Source organism: Chenopodium album, chromosome 5 (genome assembly GCF_948465745.1).
Source record: "Chenopodium album chromosome 5, dcCheAlbu1.1, whole genome shotgun sequence".
NCBI lineage: Eukaryota > Viridiplantae > Streptophyta > Magnoliopsida > Caryophyllales > Amaranthaceae > Chenopodium > Chenopodium album.
The window spans coordinates 66,416,667-66,430,240 of NC_137838.1; positions in this window are offsets into that span (position 1 = coordinate 66,416,667).

The following is a 13,574-nucleotide window of genomic DNA, read 5'->3' on the forward strand; positions in this document are numbered from 1 at the left end:
GTGAGTGTGTTGAGAAATGGTGAATCCCTTGAGAGTTTTTTATTTGTGACTATTTTGTTTGTTGATTTGTCAAGTTGTGATTTGTTTACTTCTTTTAAATGTTATGGTTGATTTGGATTTGTTTATGAGACTCTTAAAGAGCTTAAAAGCGTTAACCTTTTTCTTATCTAGTGTGCAATGGATATGATGGTTATGTATATATTGACTTAAGTCAATTGTTGCAAATCCTATGAGTTTGTGACTTAAAGGGTTGGTATTCACTGCATATGTGTTAATCCTTGATGAGATTATTCACTAAATTTTTAGAGAGTAGAGTTATAAACGTGTTTTATTCTACTTGTAATTGCAATGTCTGCTTAAGTCATAATTTCATTGATGGTCTAAGAGGTGAGACTATTTCCTTTCCATGTTTATATGGTAGAAGTAAAAGCGTTGTTTTGACCAAATCCTTAAAATTTAGGATGGTCAAAAGTTGAAATTATGAGAACTTTTACATATTGAAATAATAAGAGGGAATAATCCTAAAGGTCTTTTAATAGCATGTGTTTTGACTTTGGTTAATGTAACTTATGTGGGGGGTATTAATTAATTATTCCACTCATTATGTTAGCTAATGGGTCTCACGAGAATCTGTATAAATCTCCCCTGATTCATGTACATTTATTTTGTTAACCTTAAGTGCTTTTTGTGTGGGGGTGCTTAAATTATTTAAGATGAGATGTTCCTTGTATGCTTTGCATTTATCTTTTGAAACTCTGTAATGTTGTGATTGTTGAATACGATGAATATACTATTTAAAGGACATAATATGTGATTAAGGCTGAGTATGCTAACATATTTTTCTATGTCATTTTGAAATAAGAATTACATGCAAAATTTTAAGATGTTTATCAAATAACCATCAATGGCGAGTCACTATGAAGTTTTGGCTCAAAGCGTTGTGCAATCTTATTGCAAAATCTATTACTCCCTCCGTTTTTAAATACTTGCTCTACTTTCTTTTTTTGGCCGTTTTTAAATCCTTGCTCCAATTCCTTATTTGAAAAGCTTTTACAATATTTAACTAATTTCTCTCACTTAGTTGACTCACCATGATCATATTTTATTAATTTCATATTTTCTCTCCTCCAATCCTCTCTACTACTTTTGCTTTTTATAATTTTTATTCTTCCACTTACCCCACTACCTTCATATATTATTACTTTGTCCAATTTCTCCTAAAATTCCGCGCATGGAGAAAGAAAGCAAGTATTTAAAAATGGAGGGAGTAGTGGATATTCATTGTGGGGGAAGCCAACTTCATTTATTACATTTGCCGATGAGTTTAAGTTACAATTGAGGTAGCTTATGCTAGATTAAGAATGTATGCATGCTAGAGGCATGTATACTAATTAATCATTATATGTGATCATGTGATGTGAGAGGAATATTAGATATTTCCTCAATAAAAGGCATTTGAAAAATTGGTGCTGGAGTCATTACAAGGAATAGGTTTAGCCTACGAGGAGTCGAGGACTGAATTGTGATTGATACCCATCTTAGCAATTTCTAATCTCAATGGGTCAAACGAAGTCACAAACAAACTTAATTATAGTACCACAGCTATTCCTATGAATAAAGCTAAGAGATGTGGTAGTTTTATTGTTATGTGTGAAAGGTTGAGTTTAAGAACTCTTAATAAGTTCATAGCCTTGTTTAAGGTGTTTGTAACAGTAAAAACTTAGTGAACTTACCAATGTGAATGTGGGCGGCTAACGGCCACCCCCTTATGAGGTTCCAAAGGCTAGGACCTCTAGAGCATTCATGGAAATCCAGGCAAATGTGAGGCATTTTTAATTTCGTGGAACACCTTTGATTTGAGAAAAGTGTTGTACGCAGTTGTATTTTACAAACTTCATGAAAGGTTTAAGGCGAAGTCCACCCAATATGACTGTAGAGTACATTTGTAAGTAGTGGGTATCAATTCAAGTCCACAAGACATTAGTACTTGTAACACTATATATCCAATGCTCAATTTCTTGATCTTTATTTTTGTTTTGAACCATGTGAGGGAATATTAAAACTCCAAGTAAGTCGTGGTTTAAAAGAATGAATTTCTCCTTTGTCAAAAGATTACATTGTATAATACTTCGTATTTTTTAAGGCTTCCTAAATTATATAAGTTGATTCCTTGAAATATGCTTAATTAGTCAATTATTTTTGGCTTCATCGGGGGATTTAGATGTTAACCATTTTTTGTTTAATTGATGACCAGATTTGTTGTACCTTGTTCATTCTTATTCGTGCCCAGAGTATTATACCTGGTTCACTCTCGTTCGTGACCAGATTCGTTGTACCCGATTCACACTCATATTCTATATAAACATCTCATTTTGTCCCTTTTCGAGGATAGAAAAAAAATAAGCGAAGTGAGAATATGTCTCTCTTAAAATGATTCTTCATGACCTCCTTTTCTATTGAGCATTGTTCGAATGTGTTTTAAATCTAACTCTCCATAGTACACCGAAGAGTTGAAGTCGTGTATCATTGGAGGTCGATTGCTAGGAGTCCGTGTATATCTGTGCAGGGCAAATTCGACTTTAGGGCAATGTCTTTTGTCACGCCACGACATTTGACAGTTTCCATATAGGTCATTTAATTATTATAATTGCTATTAGTCATATTTCTTATAGTTGTCAGGCCCCGTATATATTTAAGACAACATTGATCATTAGGTCATTAACATAGTGCAAATAGATATAGGAAAAATTGCTCCCATTAATCTGAACTTTGCCTCGTCCACCTAAATTAATCCCAACATTCGTTTATTATCTATCACTCCCAACTTTAGGGGGTATTAATTTCTATTGCACCCAAATGACTTGCAACTGGTAAATCAGGTAAATATTTGTGAATTATTTTTTTTGCACACATGTCAACATGTAATTGGTTGAGAAAAATAGAGAAAAAAAAAAAGAAAAATGTAAAAAAAAAACTTAAAACTAACCAGCAGCTGCCCCACCACACGAACACCACAGCCACCACCACACGAACACCACCGAGGCACACCACAGCACCACCATCGATGGCCAAAAATAGCCGATGTTGGCCACAAATGGCCGAACACGGCCGATGTTGGGGCTGAATACCCTAATTCGGCCGATTTCGTGGCAAAATGTCGCCGATTTTGTGGCTGAACGTCGCCGATTTCGGCCGTTTGAGGGTGATTTTGTGGCCGATTTCGTGGCTGGGCTGGTGGGGAGGGGTTTTCGAGGGTGGCAGAGCTGCTGGGGAGGGGTTTTCGAGGGGGAGGGGGGGTTTTCGAGGGTGGCTAGGCTGCTAGGGAGGGGTTTTCGGGGGCGGGGGAAGGAAAGGGGTGGCTGGGCGACGGTTTCCGGCAGCGGGGGAGGGGTTTTCGGGGGTGGGCGCGAATTTCCGATGGGGTGGGGGTGGTGATGGAGTGTTTTCCGGGAATGGGGGGATGGTGGTTGGGTTTAGTAGTTTTTTTTTTTTTTTTAATTTTTTTTTGGACCTATCACATGTTGACACGTGTCTATGTAACCAACTACATCAGGTTGGATGACCTGTTTGGTGCAACAGAATTTAATATCCCTTAAAGTTGGGAGTGATAGATAATAAATGAAAATTGGGATCAATTTGGGCGGACGAGGCAAAGTTCAGATAAATGGGAGCAATTTTTCCATAGATATATAGTGAATACAATCTTTTATCTACTAAAAAGGACTTAGAAGTTATATATTGCAATCATAAGTGTCCTTCGCTCCAACCTATAATTATTCTAATAATTAGCATTTTTTTTAACAAAGTCAATCTATTAATAAACAGTCATACGATTTCTATAAATGAAATTTAAATAAACAATACATAAAATAGAATCAAATAAAGGTTTCCATCACCAAATTTACTATCATTGAAAATATCTTGCACTATGGTATGTCCCTCGCATACATCGCTGAATATGTAGTTTTTTTTGGAGAGACGGTCTAACGATTTGTTGTAGCAGTAAAGATTATTATTATCTAATTCGGTTGAATGTATTTGAGAATTCGACAATCGCTAGGATCTCGGACAAATTTTTACCAACAAATTGATAAAAGGGCAAAAATGATTACTTTTTTAATTTTTTGTAATCCCTGACACATATATTAACCCTTACGAAAAACAAACAACTATACTAATAAAAGCAAACGACTCCATCATAGAGAGAATCTCCACAATAGGGAGACAGGGGATCATCTACACTATTTATGTAGATTTATTAAAATCTAAAATGCAATGCTATAGAAAAACAAGAAAAAAAAGGAGATTATCTATACTACTATGTAGATTTATTAAAACCTAAAATGTAACGCTATATAAAAACAAGAATAAAAAAAAAGGGTTGGATATAGTCTAAATTATGAAGAAATTAGACTATTTTCAGCCTATACGACAGAAAATTATAAACTCTAGAAGAGAAGAGAGAGGAGAATTTAATTCATTTTAGAGGTGATGTGTTCAAATAATTAGCATAAACAATGCATAAACTGTCAAAATAAGAAATTCTTAAACATATTAGGAAAATTGTAATCTAATAATCCCACCTTTAGTCGGTCTTCCATAAACAATCCCACCTTTTGAAATTTCAGAAACAATCCCACCTTTAACATGGATCTTCCATTAACGATCCTTTTGACCTATTACCGGTTAAACCGGTCAAACTTTTTTTATTTTTTTAATTCATCTCCTCCCACCTCCCTCCATGTTTACCACCTGAGCCACCCAAACCACTACCTCCTCAACTCCTCACTCCTTACCAACCACCAGTCACCCAGCACCAGGCACAACCCTCACAAAACCCCACCAGCAACCCCTTACCAGTTACCACCCACGCACTCCTCCACCTGCAACCCTCTTACACCCACGCACTCCTCCACCAGCAACCCCCTAATAACACCCACGCATTCCTCCACCAACCATGAATTCTTTCGCCGCAGCAAGTTCAATCCACCATCCCAACCATTTCCCTGGCTGCAGCCCCACCCCGCCCTCACCTTAGCTGAAACCCGACCCCATTTGAAACCCTAACCCCCACATGAACTGAACATCATCACCCAAAACCATATTTCGCTTGTGAAATTGTACGGTATGAATGAAATTGAATCAATCCAACTGCCATGATTGAGCTTAATTAAACCATTGATGAAAGATGTTGATGATGCGTGGTGATGATGAAGTGCACTACCAAGAAGAAACACGTGTGGTGATGATGATGCGTGGTGATGATTGAATCAATCACTCGCCCATTAGGGTTGTCGGGGAAGAGATGATGCCTGAGTTGGGTTGCCGGGGAATTGAAGGAATGCGGCTGCTACAGTGATGTGGAGGGGCGATGATGACGCCTGAGTTTGGTTGCCGGGAAGGGATGCGGCAGTGGTTTTGTTTTTTTCTTTTTTTTTTTTTTAATTTTTTTCTCTTTTTTTTAATAATTGGAAAAAAATAGAATAAACCTATTAAACATCGACACGTGTCATAAAACCTAAGAAAACCGGTTACCAAAACGATTCAATCGGTCAGGGATCGTTAATGGAAGATCCATGTTAAAGGTGGGATTATTTCTGGAATTTCAAAAGGTGGGATTGTTTATGGAAGACCGACTAAAGGTGGGATTATTAGATTACATTTTTCCAACATATTATTCATGACAACATTATGTAGGCCATGAAAATACTAGAAATATTGATGCCACTTGCCGAATATTAGGTCATAAAAATGAAACATTCAAGGGATTATCTTAACCAAATGTTTATGGTAATAGTTAGAGCCCAAAGTTTATTTTATACTACTTTATGACGCTCCCTTGCATAAGAGCTTTTTGTGTTTAAAGTGTGGATTGGAAGCAATATGACCTCCTTATATGTATTGCTAAATTTTTCACATTGAAAATGAGGGGTGGATGATAATTGAACCCATGAGTTTTTTGTCACGCTGACTCCAATATCACGTCAAAGGTCAACCCAGGCCAATCAAAAGTTAAAACTGATGATTGAAGCTTTCGTATAGGTTTAGTACTTTATTATAAATATATATGAGTAATATGACAACATTGATACAACATATAATCATTAAGAGACGTTGAATATTGATTAACAAAAAATATGGCAAGGGGATAAAAGTAATATTAGTAACTACTTGCACTATTATAGAATTCTTGTTACAATTGAATAGTTAAATCTAATAACAATTAATATATATTTTTTTTTGAATAGTAATAACAATTAATATAATTGGCAGTCTAAATAATATATATCAATGGAAGAGTCTACTTCCAATATATTGATATAAAATTAGTGATTGGAGCAATGATATTTGTATAAATAGAACCAAAAATATTGGGATACTCACAAAAACTTTTGCCAGTAACGAATTACATACCAAAGTACACACGAAAGTTTATTGGCTGTTGTCAAAAAAAAAAAAAAAAAAAGGTTTATTGGGTCTAATTGAAAGAAAAATGGGGAGGAAGCACATCCAATTAGCTTCATTTTTCTTCCTTGCCACAGGTATTACCTTTTTTTTGTTTGTTTATTTATTTTTTGTTCGGTAAGGAAAAGGATTCTATCAGGTCAAAATCTCTCACAGGAATTCAATCCGAGTTAGCAAGCTAGATAAACTGGGAATGAGGGGAAGAGTAAGGGAAACCCCCCCCCCCCCCCCCCAAAAAAAAAAAAAAAACCTCTAGTGGAATTTGACCATTTGATCCTACAATTTTTTGCTAAGATATATATGTATATGAATGTATATTATTTGTATTTTATTTTTATTTTTATCTGTATGTACTTGTAATATTGAAATTGCGTATCATACATACTAATAATGATATATAGTGATTTTTCGTACTAATAATAAACGAAGTAACAATATTTTCGACAGTGATGGTGCAAATGCTATATGTGAGCGCACAATGTCCGGGTGCTCAATGCAGTCCTACTACAGCTTGTTGTGAAGAATTTGCATGTGTTAACAACGTGTGCACAGATTGTGAGGATCACGCAGGGCATTCTTGTGATGACCGCGAATGTTGTCCTGAACTTTCATGTCTTCCAAACCCGAATTCTCCTCCTACCAACATTTGTGTTAATTGTGAGGAGCATCCAGGGCACCCATGTACCCCCGGCGAACGTGAGTGTTGTCCGAATACATCATTGATGTGTGTTAGTATTGGGTCAGATAAGTACGAATGTCAATTATAATTTGGATTGTTTTCCACAGTTACATATCGATCATGCATCTTCTGGCTTCTCGATGCACTACGATGATATGTACATATATAGGTGTGATATCAAAGTGTGTTACTTATGGTTTTCATAATGTTATTGTTTGTTGTTGGGTTAACTTCGTTACCCTTCTTATTTTATTTGATAACGTTTACGTATCTTGGTTGTATCCTATCTACCGGACCTGAGACATTTTTATGAATGATCCAACTTGTAATGAAAATAATAATGGACTTTCTCTTTCTAGATGTGTGTTAATATGTAATTATAATTTTCTTATCAATAGATTTGCAGATGATTGTAATGTATAACTATCTCGAATGGAGAGCCTTGTATACCTTTGATATGTGTAGGCGTGTAGCAGACAAAGATTTTTAGGAGTTGTACGATTTCAGTCAATAGAGCCTTATTTCATTATTCAAAAATATAAATAAAAAAAGATTCCATTATCATTATGATCTAAAAAGTTTCTAATTAGATAATATAATAAATTTCAAATAAAACGATTAATGAAAATTTGTAAATTACTACCTTAAAAAAGGGTCTGAATCCTCTATCCCACTCTTATATCCCATTTTATGTCCCATTCTTTTTGATTGGTCCACATCACTTTAAATATCAATATTAATATTAAAAAAATTCAATAACAAATTAAATTTTACATAATTTATATTCTAGTCCTTATCTTTTTTTCCCCTCCTTTATACAATTACGTTTAATTCAATCTCATCATTTTTTTGAGTGAATTTACTTAACCGAATTCCGAATCCAATAGCTCTAGAATATTTGTTATAGAAATCATAAGCTAATTTCTCTGATGCAAACTCAATCTCTATCATTGGAATGGCTTCGTTGGGCATCTTTGAGTAAATTTCATTCATATTTGGTAGAAAATCATTCATCACTGTTGGTATCTTCTTCAACTTTATTATCTTCAAAGTTATTTTTAGAGTTATTGACCACATCATCATTATCATTCAATTGCCCAATGCTCATGCTCCTCAAAAGATAATCTGCTACTAGTTTGTAATGACCCAAGTTCTTTATCAAATTAAAATAACAATTCTGTACCACAAAAAAAAAAACACATATAAAAATCAATAAAAATACAATAATCCAAAACCTAAGCAACTATATACACAGTATAATTTTTACAATGTTATGGCCTATACTAATAGTAATTATCAATATATACTCTAATAGCTTCCCTAATAACCAAAAATAAACAAAACATATATATGCATATAGTATTTCATAGATACGTATTTTAATAAGAATTAAACTCAACTAACAAAAATCCATACCTCAGTATAAATTGTCAAAATCGCTCGTTAATATATACTTCTCATGGAGTATCCATTAAAGTGAATGGTAGTGTTTTAATATTTATGGATGCAATTAGAGAAAGAATAAATTGAGATAACTTTAAAAAAAAATTAGGGTTCTTCTTGAGTTATGAAGGTAGTATAAAAAAAAAATGAAGAGATTGAATTAAAAGTAATTGTATAAAGGAGAAAAAAAAAGAGATAAGGATAGGAATATAAATCATGTAAAATTTATTTAATTTAATTTGCTATTAAATTTTTTAATATTAATATTGATATTTTAAGTGACGTGGACCAATAAAAAAGAATAGGACATAAGAGTAGTATAGAGGATTCGAACCCCTAAAAAAGAGGGTTTTTGTGAATTACTACCCCTAAAAAAATGTTGTTAATTACTACTCCTAAAACTGATTAATTCTAACAACTACTACTTGGGGAAGTGGGAAAGAGGAAAGGGAGAGATAGGGGTGTTCAGGGGTGGGGGTTGGGAGAGGGGTGACGGCCGTTCGGCGGTCGGTGGCAAGGGAGATGGTAGGGAGTGAGGCTGACAGTGGGTGGGTTGGCTGTAATACCCCGTATTTTTATACATATTTTTAATTTAATTGAGTATTTCTTGAAGTATTTAAAGAAGTTGAATTTAATTATTTATGAGGTTTATTAATTTAAAGAGTTTCATTAAAGGTTCAATTTATTTATTTAATAATTTTGAAATACTTTATTTAATAATTTAAAAATAATGGGGCATATAATTTTATAAAAGGTAATATTTGAAAGTCAATGGTATTTAAAGAAAAGTCAAAATAGTAGTTGGAATAGGAAAGGGATCATTATGGGTAGGAAATGAATTTTAAGTAAGAGGGTTGTTGAGAGAGGGTATAAATACCCATCGTACGAGCAAAATTAAATTTTACCCAAGGTGGAAAATATCCAAAAGTAATTCTCTCTCTCTCCTCTTATTTTCTCTTTCTTTCTCTTGTTTTTCCCCTCCCCCTATATTTTTATTTTTTATTTTAATTCACTACCACACACACCACCACCGATGGCCACCACCATGGTAGCCCGCCGGCCGGCGGCCACCACCACCACCACTCGCCAGCAACAGTAGCCACCAGGCGGCGCGACAACAGCCAGCCGCGGTGGTTGTTGTGCGCCGGGGGTGTTTGTTAATTTTTTTTTATTCTTTTTGTTTTTTTTTTCCAAAATCTAATTATTGTTCTTGGGTTTTTTTGATGATTTTATGATGTTTGATTATAAGTATGATGTATAAATTTTCAGATTTGGTTTCGAATTAAAAAATCCCAAATTTAAACCCTAGATCTCTAAGTTTATGAATATTGATGGAAATTGATTATAGGTGATTTAAATGATTGAAATTGGTGTTTTAAAACATACTTATAGAAAGTTTTAATGATTTGATAAATCTGGAATTTTTGTATATAAGCCATAATTAAGTTTCTTGAAAGGATTTTTTACTACCAATAATCAGGGATTTAAGTAAGGGGTTTTAAATTAAATTTCAGTAAATGATTTATGAGTGATTTAAGGAGTGTATATATTGCTGGAAATTTGTATGGAATAGGTATAAATGCCTCTTTGTAATTTTGGATTTGTAGGAGATTTCCAAGTGAGTGATTTTGTGTAGTCGTGGCGATTTTAAGATCGTATTCAAGGTACGTTTGTGTACTTAGAAATTATGGAATATGTAGAAGCATGCTAGGTTTTTATTTATTAATTCCAAGTAGTATCATGATAGGTATTGATTTATTATTGGTGATTGAACAGTAGTGAAGTATGGATTACTTGTGGTGATTTGATGATCGAAATTGATTTTGTTGGCATGTTGGATATGGACCACACTTTTATTATTGGCATGATTTGGAGCATGTTTTATTAAACTAAATGTTTACTTTTTGTTTGGAATATTGAAAGAGAACTTTATTATAGTTCAAATAATTTTCATAGATACTATGAGCATGAGGAAATAGCTATTTAAGTATCTAAGGACACAAGGATTAAATTACAATTTCGGTGCCTAAGTGCACTTAAGGTGTTTACAACACCGAGGTCGGAGGGATAGGATTCGTGGTGCATTTTGCGGTTAAGGTGTTTTTGACACCTAGGTAGCACTACTACAAAAATGGCCAAAGAGACCTAAAATAAGATACCGGTTAAGTGCATAACAGGTCTAGCTCTTATAGTGGAGAGACTGATTATCTTGAATGATAGGTCTCTCAAAATATCAAAGAAACCGGTCATTTAAGAAAATAGGTCTCTTGGGATTTTTATAAAAAACCGAGGAATATAGAGAGACCCGTCATTTTAGATGACAGGTCTCAAGTAATATCCAAGAAACCGGTCAATTAAAATAACCGGTCTCTTGAATGTTGTTTTTTAAAATGTGAGAAATTAGAGAGACCCGTTATTCTAAATAACTGGTCTCTCGAATTGATTCACCCATATATGTAGGCAGTTGTAGACACCCATTTGTGTCTCCCCAAAACCAAACCCGGTGATGAGTGCCTTTCACGTCGAATCATAATCGAATGAAGCGAAAGTGTGGAAAGTCTAGTATTGCGGATAGTTTTAATTTCTTTTCTCTTCTCTCTGTTTTTGAAAACTTATTTTAAGAAAACAACCAATCCAGTTTGTTTGGTACATGATATGGGTCCAATAGTAGTGTAGTTGGATGGGGCTTGACAAGAGCTTTCCAACGATATATTATAAGCCCAATTCCGATAAATATTGAGGAAGTTATGACCAATTTACTAAACTGGGCCCGGTCTGAGCCTTATATGCGGCCCAATGATCTAGGGGAGGGCCTAATATAGGTTTATCATTCCTAATGCAATTAGGAATGGTTTTAGTCTTCTAGATTCTTCTAGAAGGTTCTTTTCATTCTTAAATCAATTAGCATTGATAAATTGACTTTTGTTGACTTTTCAGAGTTTTAATTAAAATCAAAGAGCATTTTTGAGGGAAATACAATTTTATCCTCCTGTACGGCAATTTTTATCTGAATTTAAGAAAACGCGTAATTTTCCAGATCAGCGCCAAACGCCAGCTGTAGCGCCTGGCGCTAATGTTGGCGCATGACGCTAATGTTGGCGCCTGGCGCCAACAGCCAGCGTTGGCGCTGGTTCAGTTTTACGTGCGCCAGAACTCTGTTTTGATATTTTATCTTTTTTGGCTGATTTTCTCTATAAATAACGTTGTAAAAACTCCATTTTCATTCACCTACAACCAGTTTTTATTCGCAATCTACAATTTTCTCTTATTCTTTCTCTCTCTTTTTCTAAACTAGCTTCTCTCATACAAAATTCCGCATTCATTAGATCTAGACACACCTAGCCATATTCGAAGTTGCCTTCGCCCTAGACGTGAAAGGTTTAATTTCTGAGGGTTTGGTCCCAAATCTCTATTTCAATTATTTAATTTAATTTGTTTAATTATTATTTTCCTTGAAGTTTTTAGCGTGTGTATTCTGTTATTAGAAAGAGGTACGAGGCATCCAAGTAAGTGTTTCAATGGTTTTATCGATATTATGATATAGAAATCATGCTTAGGTGGTTATTATGATTCCTAGTATCATGTTAGGATGCTTGATGTTTTGAATGACAACAATGATTCCTAGTATCATGTTTAGGGAAAAGGTTATAATATCAAACATGCTTATTATGATTCCTGTGATGCTTCCTATTTTCTTTCTAATATTCATGATTGTAAGTATCATGTTAGGGTTAAAGATATGATTTTTATTGTTTAGTGACATGCTAGGATTTGTTATTAATCTTGTTAGTATCATGCCTAGGATCTTGCTATTATTATGCTTTAACGTTGATATGATTATTTCAATTATGATTCATGATTATGATTTTATGATTATAATATTTATTATAATTGTTATTATGATTTATGATTTATTTATTATGTTGCTTGATATTTATTGTTATTGCTTGATCACGCCTTTATGCATGTTTAAAGGGAATTTGGTACTTGTAATCACGCTTAATAAGATAATTAATAATCTTGTTTAGGGTTAATGTGATTATAATTCAAGTGATCGCCAATAATAGATTTATTTGTGCATTAATCTTCAACCAACATAGATTAAACAGGTTTAGGGTTAATCCTATTGATTGCATGTTAGTCAGAAAGCGCACATGAATACGATCAGAATAAAGTAGAGGCCTATTATTAGGGCAGGTTCAATCTCTTTTAGCTTGGATTTGTATCTTCATCCCCGAACCCTTATTTGGTTCAAGACCTTATGGAGTTGATGATCTTTTGGATCGTTAAGGGGTGTAACCTTCACCATGTGAACGGTTTACAAGTTCCTAAAACTTGTTGGCGACTCTTTTGCTCTATCTTCTTCCCTTTTGGACGCCACCGTACTTTAGTGTATGATCACAGTGGGGTTCAAGCTAGGGGGTTAACGCTTGAAATTATTCCCTACAGCAGTCATAAGCCCATTAAGTCCCAAACCCTAGAACCTTTTCATTTTTTCTCTCTTGTCTGTTGCCGCTCTTCACTCTCTTTTCTCTCTTCTTTTCTTTCTCTTTTATCCCTCCTCTCATCTTGATCTGTCTTCCTCAGCTTGCTCATTTTTTTTTGGTTTCTAAAGCAAATCTCGTACAAATTGAAATAAAATTTGGTTCTTTTACTTACTTCGTATTTCTTAATCTCAAGAAGTTATCATCACTCTATAGTTTCATAATTTCAAGATCTATTGTCAAGGTGAGTTTTGTATTATTTTCGTTATTAAGTGTTGATCTTCACGTTTTTCGGTTTTTCTTACTGAAAAATATGAATTTCTTATAATAATTGTTTTTTAACATCCTTTTTTATTGTTAAAAACCAATAAATTGTCTTCATTTAGCTATGATAATAGATTGGTTGTTTGCTTGATATTGTTTTTGTTTCAAAAACTATTTTCACCATTTTATTATGATATTTTCGTTGGAAAACACCTTTTATATAAGATCAGATCTAGTAT